Source organism: Myotis davidii, unplaced genomic scaffold (genome assembly GCF_000327345.1).
Source record: "Myotis davidii unplaced genomic scaffold, ASM32734v1 scaffold510, whole genome shotgun sequence".
Classification (NCBI taxonomy): domain Eukaryota; kingdom Metazoa; phylum Chordata; class Mammalia; order Chiroptera; family Vespertilionidae; genus Myotis; species Myotis davidii.
Window position 1 is genome coordinate 366390 of NW_006282203.1, and position 10876 is coordinate 377265.

At 50.9% G+C, this 10876-nt stretch overlaps 1 long non-coding RNA gene across 1 annotated transcript in view; it reads left to right on the forward strand.

Moving 5' to 3' along the window:
* The first annotated feature begins 224 nt into the window (after positions 1-224).
* Positions 225-10876, forward strand: part of LOC107184752 — a 13127-nt gene continuing 2475 nt past the window's right edge. The window contains exons 1-2 of the long non-coding RNA XR_001515661.1: positions 225-235; positions 7668-7672. This is a non-coding gene — a long non-coding RNA (uncharacterized LOC107184752). The remainder of the gene's footprint in view (positions 236-7667; positions 7673-10876) is intronic.

Sequence of the window (10876 nt, forward strand, 5' to 3'; positions counted from 1 at the left end):
CTTAGAGTCCGCCTGAGCCCAGCAGCGACTCTCAGCCTTTGTGTGCACAGTGTGCTTGGAAGCCGAGGGACAGAGAGGGACGGAGAGTCACTGCCCAGCACAGAGCCTCCCATCATCCTACCTGGGCTGCCGGCAGGGGAGGGGCCGGACCACTGCTGCCCACGTTCTCCAACTGGCCAGTGCCTGCTCCCCTTCAGGCCACGTGGTTGTCCACCTTTGTACCCTTTCATGGGGCGTCATTTAAGAAGATATATACATTTTTATTGATTTCAAAGATGAAGGGAGGGGGAGGGAGAGAGAGAAACATCAATGATGAGAGAGAATCAGTGATCGGCTGCCTCTTACACATCCCGCGCTGGGGATCGAGCCCGCAACCTGGGCACGTGCCCCAGTGGGACTCGGACCTTGACCTTCTGGTTCACAGGTTGACGCTCAACCGCTGAGCCACACTGGCTGGGCCATGGGGCGTCATTTAAGAAACTGCAACTTGTCAACACCTCTTACTACCTTGGGCGCCTGGTCTTCAGGGCAGGGCGGAGGGCTTCCTTTTGGCTTTGCCTGGTGGGAGCATCTAGAACAATGGTTCTCAACCTTCTGGCCCTTTAAATATAGTTCCTCATGTTGTGACCCAACCATAAAATTATTTTCGTTGCTACTTCATCACTGTCATGTTGCTACTGTGATGAATCATCATGTGAATATCTGAGATGCAGGATGGTCTTAGGCGACCCTGTGAAAGGGTCGTCTGACCGCCAAACGGGTCACGACCCACAGGTTGAGAACCACTGGTCTAGAAAGCACTGCTTCCCAAGCGCCCTGGTGCTTTGGGAATGACTGACAGGTCTCTGTCAATGGAGTGAACCAAGTGTGTGTCCGCAGCTCATGTCCCATCCAGCCGCCCCGCTCTCAGAGGGTCCCAGGAGCAGGGTGGTACCTGCCCGTGTCTCCCTAATGGGACGTTCACAGCCCTTCCCCGGCCAACGCTCCACCGCCAGGCCCACTGCCTTGCCGGGCCTGACGTCAGACATCCGGGGTTTTCTTTAAAACCCAGCTCCCGCTCATCAGTCGTGTTCAATATTGGGTTACCTGCAGAACGGAGTCATTACCTTTAATGTTTAATAACCGGGCCACAAAGATAACACAATAGAATCCGAGAAATGCAATTTAGGGAGGCTTTCGACTCGAGCCTTGTGTGTGTGTATGTGTGTGGGTGTGTTTAATCTTTCACAGTCCTGTCCCCGGGGCTGAGAGAAACCTCGTTTCCTCTCTGTCTTCTGCTCGGTTTGTCCCTTTTATTCTGTCCTTGTTTCTGCAGGGCCATGTCCTGCTGGGCCCCGGTGGGGGTGTGCCGTGTGGGAGTTGGGAGCAGAGGCGACTTGGGGGACCGAGGACCCTGAGCTGGGTCTGCACTACAGGACGGGGCGGTGGCCACCTCGGAGTCTTGCAGGACTCCTTGCTCTGGGTGCGCCCCAGCCTCCCGGGAGGGGTCATGGGTCCCCCCAGGCCTGGGTGGCTCGGGCCCCATGTACAATGTAGCTTCAGAGCAGGTGGACGGCTCTCAGCGCTGAAGAGGTTCTGGGGTGGAAGCCGGGCGACGAAGAAGAAAGAGTTCTTTCTTTTTATTTCTCTGTTTGGAAACACGCACAGCCTCTGTCTTCTGGTCGAGCCTCAGGTTGGATTTGGTAGTTAAAACTCCGCGCTCCCGCAGGCAGCGTCCCCCGAGAAATAAGGCAGTCGGCCTGTTGTGAGTTCTCTCTTTAAGGCATGTAGACCATAATGGTGGCCCTGTTTTGGATCCTGAGGGGATGTGGACAGGAAGTCTGTGGCAAGGTTCATAAAACACGGAGAGCTTTTCCAGAGAAAGGAGCCATAGACGTGTGAGGCCCCGCCTGGGGCGGGCAACCTCCCTCTGAGCTCCTTTCACTCCAGGCCAGAACGGGAGAGGGTCTGTAACAAGTTCCCCTCCCCTCCCCACCCTTCTCTCCCTCCCCTCCTTCCCTTCCCCTCCTTCCCCTCCCCTCCTTCTCCTCCCCTCCTTTCCTCTCCCTCCCCCACTCTGTCCTCAAGGAAAGAACCAAAGGTTCAGAGTCCAGCTGTGCATGAGAATCCCTTGGACAGTTTAGCCACATCCTCTCCTTTTCCATCTTCGAAGGAGGAGGCTCAGGGGTGGGGAACCTGCTTTCTGCCCAGGGCCTTGTGGATATTTGTCACATCATTCGCGGGCCATACACAATTATCAGCTTAAAAACTGGCCTGCTCTATTCGGTCAGACATTTAATTAGCTCACTCCTCATGCCTTGGCAGGGCCAGGCCAGGTGGTTTCTCGGGCCTCATACGGCCCGCGGGCCGGACGTTCCCCACCCCCAGAGTAACTCTCCTCTCGGAATTTTACAATTTTCCCTTTTATGACTTGCTTTATAGAGAGTTGAGTTGCCTTCTTACGTAGTCCAGGCCAACAAGCCTGTGCCTTCAACAGCTTAACATGGCATCCGGCACACAACAGCATTTGCTTTTCCATCGAAACCCCGGGATAGCTCCTCTAGGGCTGTTATGCTGGGAATAGGGCGGGGAAAGTTGCTAAAGGTGGAGGTGAGGAAAAGATTGAGGCCAGTTCTTTTAAAAAATAAATTTTTATTGATTTCAGAGAGGAAGGGAGAGAGAGAGAGAGAATCATCAATGATGAGAGAGAATCACTGATCGGCTGCCTCCTGCATGTCCGGGATTAAAGGGATGGAGCCCACGACCTGGGCATGTGCCCCAACCAGGAATCGAACCCTGACCCCCTGGTTCATAGGTCAGTGTTCAACCATTGAGCCACACCAGCCAGGTGAGACCAGTTCTTAAAGCAGGTGCTCCTAAGGGGGCCAGGCTTTCGTTCCATGGGCCCTCGGTTGTTGACTGCTCTGACGTTTGCTCAAATATATCCCCGTCCTCCCCTTATGGAGAAAGGCCGCAGAGCCTGGGAGCCCACAGTAGTAGCCACACCCGTAAAGACATACGTAATGAAGTAGAGACGTGGTAAAAACCTCCACCTGGACCACAGAGAAAGGCTCCCTGTTCAAGCCTTAGGTCCAGCTCCATCTATTGTAGGGAGATGCTCACACACACCATTGGTTGAACATTCTCACTGAATCCATGAGACACGCCAACAAATGGTCGGTTCACTCAGCTGCCTAATGGATGTGTAACAAAACCGAACCGATCAGCTGCTTGAATCCAGTGTCACTTGTGGGAGAGAGACACGCAGGCTCGGGATGGGTGTGAACTGCTCAGTGACAAAGGGCTGAGGTCAGACTCAAGGGAGAACGGAGAACTCTGACCACGAGCGTAGCAGTACCTCCTGAAATAGTAAATGCAGCCACGGCCCCGCCCCTCGAGCTCTCATCCAATTTCCCAGTAAGTGGTGTTTTCCGTTCATTTTGGAAAGCACCTGAGCAGGTGTTGACACTTTTGGGGGGCATGGTGGGCCGTGAAGGAGGTAACGGGGGGAACTTCCCAGAAGTTCGGGAATAGAGATGGTGATTCTATTTAGAGTTGTCTTAAGTCAGTGGTTCTCAACCTTGGCTGCACATGAGAAGCACCTGGGAATCTTTTCAAAATCCTGACTTCTGGGCCTCGTCCTCATAACAAAGAAGCAGAATTTCTGGAGGACGAGGCCCAGAAATCAGGATTTTAAAAAGATTCCCAGGTGATTCTAATGTGCAGCCAAGGCTGAGAACCACTGTCTTAATTTTTTTTTTAAACCTTATTGATTTCATAGAGGAAGGGCGTTGGAGAGATAGAAACATCAATGATGAGAATCACTGATCAGCTATCTCCTGCACGGGGATCAAGCCCACAACCCAGGCATGTACCCTGACTGGGAATCGAACCGTGACCTCCTGGTTCATAGGTTGATGCTCACCCACTGAGCCACGCCAGTGGGGCCACACAAACATTAATTTCCTGAATATCACCAGCTGTACTTATAAAGAAGTTTCAGGCAAGAGGGAGGTAGAAGTGGTCACAGCACAGTCTTGGGCAAACAGAAGAGTCGCCACATGTCAACCGTGTGTCACTGGTGTTCAGAGCGATCCTGGGACGGCCAGGCCTGGCCAGGCCGGGAGGCGCTGGCACAGCCGATTGGGCGATGAGCAGAGCTGTCCGCGCAGCGAGAACGCGTGTATTGGACGGCGCCTTCGCTCTGGGGGCCAGATGGCGTTTCTGTGGTTTCACAACTGTGACTGTGGACTGAGTACAGAGCCTGTTCGTGTTCCTGCCCTGGCCCCCTCCTCCCGCCTGCCTTTTAGCTTCACCTCCTTCCCGAGCTGGGGCTGAACAGCCGCGTTGTTTTTCTCTTTTCCTTGTTGTTTTTATTGCACCATTGCCAGCCTCGACTGCCCTCAGCCTGCCCAGCGTCCAGCACAGGAAAGAAAACCCTTTTCCCAACACGTCTGACCAGATGAATGGCTTTCACTTTGCATCTCTATTCAATTCTGGGTTTATTATTTTTATTTCTTTATATATTTTTATTGATTTCAGAGAGGAAGGGAGAGGAAGAGAGATAGAAATCAGTGATGGAGAGAATCATTGATGGGCTGCCTCCTGCACGCCCCACACTGGAGATGGAGCCCATAACCTGGGCATGTGCCCTGACCTGGAATCAAACTGTGACCTCTGGGTTCATAGGTTGACGCTCAACCAGTGAGCCACACTGGCTGGGCCCGGGTTTGTTTTTTTCAAGTTTGGATCACAGGCTTGATGGATTGTGAGAGGACGAGTTCCGATCCCTTGTCGATTTTCCCTCACCCAGATGACCTTCCTCCATCAGATGGTGTTGTCATAAGAAATGCAAAGTTATTTTGCATATAATGTGAGAAAACATAATAAAGTGATAAAAATATTACAAAGCAATATTTGCAAAACATTTTAGAATTTTCAAAAACACTTTTCATGTAAATAATCTCTCTTGATCCTTAAAACAGTCCCGAGAAGGAGTGGAGCAGGCATCCCCACTTTTTAGGAGGAAACTGAGGCACAGAGAGGTTAGGTGGTGTGCCCACAGTGGCCCAGCTCACACTGGTTAGAGCTGGAGCTGGAGGCTTTATCTCCTGGGTCCCCACCCAGCATTCTTTCTGCCGTCTCACAGTACCTACTGGAAAAGAAAATCGAATTATTGTAAATAATGCCAGCATATCTATCATTTCGAGCTACTTACCAGGTCATTCTTGTTCTTTATTAATAAGTCATAGTGACCATTTGAACTTTGCAAAATCATCTTTGATACTCTTTGTCCTTCAGTCAATCTTGAGACAAGTGTCTACACTTGACCCATTTTACAGACGGGTAAAGTGAGTCAGAGATTGAGCACTATTGGAGGAGAGACCCTGAGAAGAGGACTGGGCTCAGGGCCTCTTGAACTGCATCTCTGCTGTCCAGCAAGGGAAGTGGAGGCTAGCAGACATCAGACGCAGCAAATTCCACCCTGATAAGCTTCTGGAGACTTCCAGGAGTTGGGGAGAAAATGGCACGTGCTGCTGCCCAGCTGGACCTTCTGGGACGGCTCTGGGAGGGAGGGAGTGTGTCTGATCTCCCATTTCTGGCGCCCAGGGCTTGTGATGTCACAGGAACTCAGCAACACGGTTTAGTGGGCCTCTGAGGGTACCCGTTTCTTCTAGGGGGAATTACAATCCATTGTTTTGCTCGATGGAAGTTTATTTTATTACGATTTCAGATATAGTCCTTCCCACTGGAAGAAAAGAGATTTCATGTCTTTAAGTTCCTTTTTCTTTAAAAAAAATATTTTTTATTGATCTCAGAGAGGAAGGGAGAGGGAGAGAGACAGAAATGTCAATGATGAGAGAGAATCATTGATCAGCTGCCTTCTGCACGCCCCACAATCGTTGTCCTATCCCTGGTAGAAGCACAAATGGACTAGAGTCTCATCGAAACGACAGTGAGTTGTGATGGCTCCCAGGTGGCCCGGGACTGTGGCCGCCCCGGCTGCCCCGGCCGCCCCTCCCATCCCCGCGTTGCCAGAGGTGAGGTGGGCCCCGGGCGGTGCTGCTCGGGGTGAGTGTAGGAATAGATCTTGGCACTGAGCGTGAGCGGAGATCAGCCTGTTTCCTGTTGGAATTGATTTTCTGTCCAGCTTTCATTTCCTATTGTACATTCCTTTGGGGTCAGCAGCTCTGCCTCACAAAGGCAGGCTTTCCCCTTCGGAGACAGTCCTGGGTTCTCTTCAGCTGCGTGTTCATACAGATGGAAAGCCAGGCAGTGCCGGAAAGTGGCTGCCCGGCCGAACCCTGGCTGCCCGGCCGAACCCTGGCTGTCCGGCCTGGTTATCCTCTGGCGATTGGACTCCATGGGGGTCTAGGACTTGGGCTGGGGTCCCAGGGGTCCTGTCACTCGATCTGTATCGTAGCTTGCGGGCCCTGCTTCGTGTGTCTGTTGGGCTTTGTTCTCTGAAGCCTGCATTGGAGAGCTCCTGGAAGAGAGGAAATACTGTGTTGCTGTTATCATTTGAAGTGTTTACTGCTGAAATGATCTGGTTCAGAGCTTCCCAGCCTGTTGGTGAGCCACAAAGCTGACTCGGAACTCCAAGAAATCCCTCATCGAGCCTTCTGCCCTCCGGTGCCCGGTTACTTGCCAGCAAACATGAGATTGCAGCTTCCAGACTCTCAGCACTTGGTGAGCTGCATGCATAAGTCCTTAGCACCTTAGGATGCTAAGTACAGACGACCCAGTTGTTGGTCCCCTTTCCAGATCCCCAGTCTCACTTTTTTTTTTTGTCGCTCCATTTCTTTCCCAGGGGTTCTAGGGTGTTTAATCAAGTGGTATAGCAGTGTCAGTAAACTACCATTCTATGTAGTTCGCCAAAGATGAGGGACTTTGTTTGATCTGCTGTTGTGACTTGCAGCAGCGCTTCTTCGAGCCATCACTCTCCATCCGACTTCTTGGGTGTATGCTTAGTCCATCACATCAATCCGTTCCCTCCTTCACAGTCAAGGCCCTGTTTGTTGGTGTGTAACCATGGCAGTGGGATTATACCTGTCAGCGTGGTATTATCAGCAGTCGTTAGAAACACCGAATATAAATGTACCGTAATGCAAGAGAGAAAGCCAGTGATGTGGGAAAGATATCGGAGGACTTGTTTTGGAATTATTTCTAAAACTTGATGGTTGATGGTACACAAACACGTCCCAATGAATGAAGGCATACGCGAAAGCGTTCCGTCTTATTCAGCTCTGCATTGGACAGGGTATGATTTGGCTGTAGGATTGAAGGAAGGCGTTCTGTAAATTCAGCAACAGAGAAGGTATTAGCCTCCTTACTGCTCCGCTGTTGGCCCCTTGTATGTGTCACGGGAGCAGGAAGAAGCACTGAGGATTTCCCAGTCCATCGGAATCGTGGTCATTTCTTCCAGAACGCGAAGAAGTACATGATGGTGGAGATGGGGAGTGGTTATCTGTACGGTGACTAAGGAAAGCAGAATAAACCAAGAGGTTTGAGGTCTGTGCTCAGTTCGGATTCCGACACCTTCAGTGACTTGAGCAAGTCTTCACCTCATGGACCTGAACTTCCTTGTGTGTGGAAAGACTGGGTCAGACCGAATGCTCTTGAAGGCCCCTTCCAGTTCTTGCAGTGAACTCAGACACCACTGACGTGATTTATTTACACAGTCTCAGCAGAAGTACGTTGGGTTGTGGATTGTTTGCATCTGGGTAACGGCCTGCACCCCTAACTGAAGGTACAGTGAAGGAGACGTGGACCCCCCAAACCAAAGCTGGGAGCAACTGCTCTTCAGAGCGAGCGCTGATGAAACCTACATCAAGGCACTCTGGCCGCCCCAACCGTCTGCCCCTTCATGAAGTCCTGAGGTTTCAGAAGGGACAGCCGGTTCGGCTGTGTGACATCATGGCAGGAGGAGGAGGCGTGAGGCTGGGGAGACACTCCTCCAGGTGCTGCTTCACCACAGAGCAGCGTGATGACTCTCAAGTTCATGACTTTGTCGGAAAGTTACCCGGTTTCCCGATCTTCCCTGCTCCACATGAGGGTCCTGGGGGAGCTCACAGAGCCGAGAGCCCTCTCACTAAAGGGAAATAAAGAAAGGATTCCTGTCCTGGGAGCACCACAGCCCCTGCTCAGGTCAGATTTGCACAGTCCTTGGAGAAAGGAGAAGCATCCGTGACAAGTAAGCCTGGGGGACTTCACGTGGGTTTCAGTGTCCTCTCTCCCGCTACCGAGAGCTGAGTTACCATGCACTTCCTTGGGGGAGGTTCCCAGCCGGAGACCCAGGGCTGCACCCCACTCCCCTCTCCGATCCGCCCAGGCCCTTACAAGGCCAGAAAAGGGCTCAGCAGGTGATGGTCAAAATGGTGGGGCGCCAGGAGGGCGTATCTGGTTAACATGTGTTAGATCCAGCTCTAAAGGAGCTATTGGCCTTCCCTGACACCGAGGAAGAAGTGTTCCTCCTCGTCTCCTCTTTGGCCTGGGGAGCCTTGTCTCTCCCACTCTCTCCGGGACCTGCTTCATCCGAGTCTTCAGTTTACAGACAAACCCAGGTTGAAATAAAAATCAACATCACTGGATCCCGCAAGCCTCTCTTACTGTCCTAACTGCCCACCCATTGTCCAGCGTTTTGTAAGAAATAAGTGTTTATTTTTCAGTTACAGTTCACATGCAATATTATGTTAGTTTCAGGTGTATAACATAGCAATTAACGTTAATATAACTTACGAAGTAATTACCACAATAAGTTTAGTAACCGCCTGGCATTATACATAGTTATTACAGTATTATAGACTATAGTCCCTACGTTGTAATTGAAATCTCCATGACTTTCTATAACTGGCAATTTGAACATCTTAAGTCCGTCCTCTTTTTCACCCATCCCCTTCCGTCCAGCAACCATCAGTCTAGTCTCTGCATCTTTGAGTCTTTTTCAGTTTTGTTGGTTCATTTATTTAGTTTTATAGATGCCACATATAAGTGAAACCATAGGCTTTTGTCTTTCTCAGACTTCACTTAGCACTATACCCCCGAGATCTATTCATGTTTTTACAAATGGCAAGCTTTCATCCTTTTTCATGGCTGAATAATATTCCGGTGTGTGTGTGTGTGTGTGTGTGTGTGTGTGTGTGTGTACGTACTAGAGGCCTAGTGCAGGAAATTCGTGCACTCAAGGGGGGGGAGCGGTCCCTCAGCCCAGCCTGTGCTCTCTTGCAGTCCTGGAGCCTTTGGGAGCAGGCCTAAGCCAGCAGTCCCACATCCCCCCTGTGGGAGCGCATTGACCACCAGGGGGAAGCTCCTGCATTGAGCGTCTTCCCCCTGGTGGTCAGTGCATGTCATAGTGACCGGTCGTTCCACTGTTCGGTTGATTTGCATATTAGCCTTTTATTACATAGGATAGTGTGTTCCTTATTCATGTGTTGATGGCACTGTCCAGCTTTTTGAAAGAAAAAAAGTCACATCTACTGCCTCACAATGAACTCTTTTCTTCATCTTTTGCAATTGGTCATAAATTCCTTACACTGTCCAGAAACCACTCTATAAACTGTGGCCAACAGCTTTCTCGTCACCAAACCTAATCGTGGACTTTGAAGTTCTTCTGTCTTCATTGTTTTTGATTTTTTTTTTTTAACAGTGTCGGATGCGATTGACTATTTCTATTCTGGGATTTATTCCTTCTTAGGCTTTCTCTCAGAGCATTATGACGAGTCCCAGATTAAAGCATGTGTAGGAAGCTCTTAGAAACTGCTCACGTGGACTCAGTAAATATTACCTGTTGTTACTTGGGAACACCGAGCGTGCTTCTCGTTTGGCGGCTACCTGCCTCTTTCTTCTCTGTTGGTTTTATTTATTCTTTGTGCTCCTTAAGTACTGAATCTCCCTGTGCTGTAGGCCTTAAGCCCCCTCGCACCTAAATGTGCCCAGAGTGGATTCCCTATGAAGCTGGTGAGTTGAAGCTTTAGGGTCACTCACCTGCACAGACCTCTCCCAAGGTAGGACCCAGATGTGCACACGGCCGCGTCTTTTCTCTGACGTTCAGAGGTGAGCTGCCTCCCTGGAGTTGGCTAAGACCCTCTTGATGCCCCACCTGGCCTCCCCCAGACACCTCCTGTCGGGGGGATGGGAGGAGCAGTGGGCATCTTTGCCATCCTGGTGAGCAGAAGTTGAGCTGGAGACACAGTTAGTCCCATTCTGGGGGTTATTTATGTGGTTCTCAGTCACCCCTATGTTTAGTTATTGCTGGGGGTCCCTGGGTAGGAACGGCCCACCAGGCCCAGAGGGTGTGTCGTGCTAGGAATAGATGGTCTGGGTGGGTAGGACCCAGGCACGCGTGTACATGGCCACGTCTTTCCTCAGACGTTCAGAGGTGAGCTGCCTCCCTGCAGTTGGCTAAGACCCTCTTGATGCCCCAGTTGGCCTCCCCCAGACACCTCCTGTCGGGGGGATGGGAGGAGCAGTGGGCATCTTTGCCATCCTGGTGAGCAGAAGTTGAGCTGGAGACACAGTTAGTCCCATTCTGGGGGTTATTTATGTGGTTCTCAGTCACCCCTATGTTTAGTTATTGCTGGGGGTCCCTGGGTAGGAACGGCCCACCAGGCCCAGAGGGTGTGTCGTGCTAGGAATAGATGGTCTGGGGTCAGGCACCTGAAATTTGAGCAGGGTGGAGGAGAAAGGCATGGAGATAAAAGCTAGACCGAGGAAACCTTTCTAAACGGCCAATTTGAAAAATCCCCACCATGCTAGAGGAAGGAGCGAATCATGTTTCTATTCTCTCTACACGAACCTACATTACAAGATTGTGTCATGTGAAGAGAAAAATCAAAAGTACACGGACAAGATATGTAGGAAAACCAAACGCACAAGTGACAAAGGAAAACATAGACCA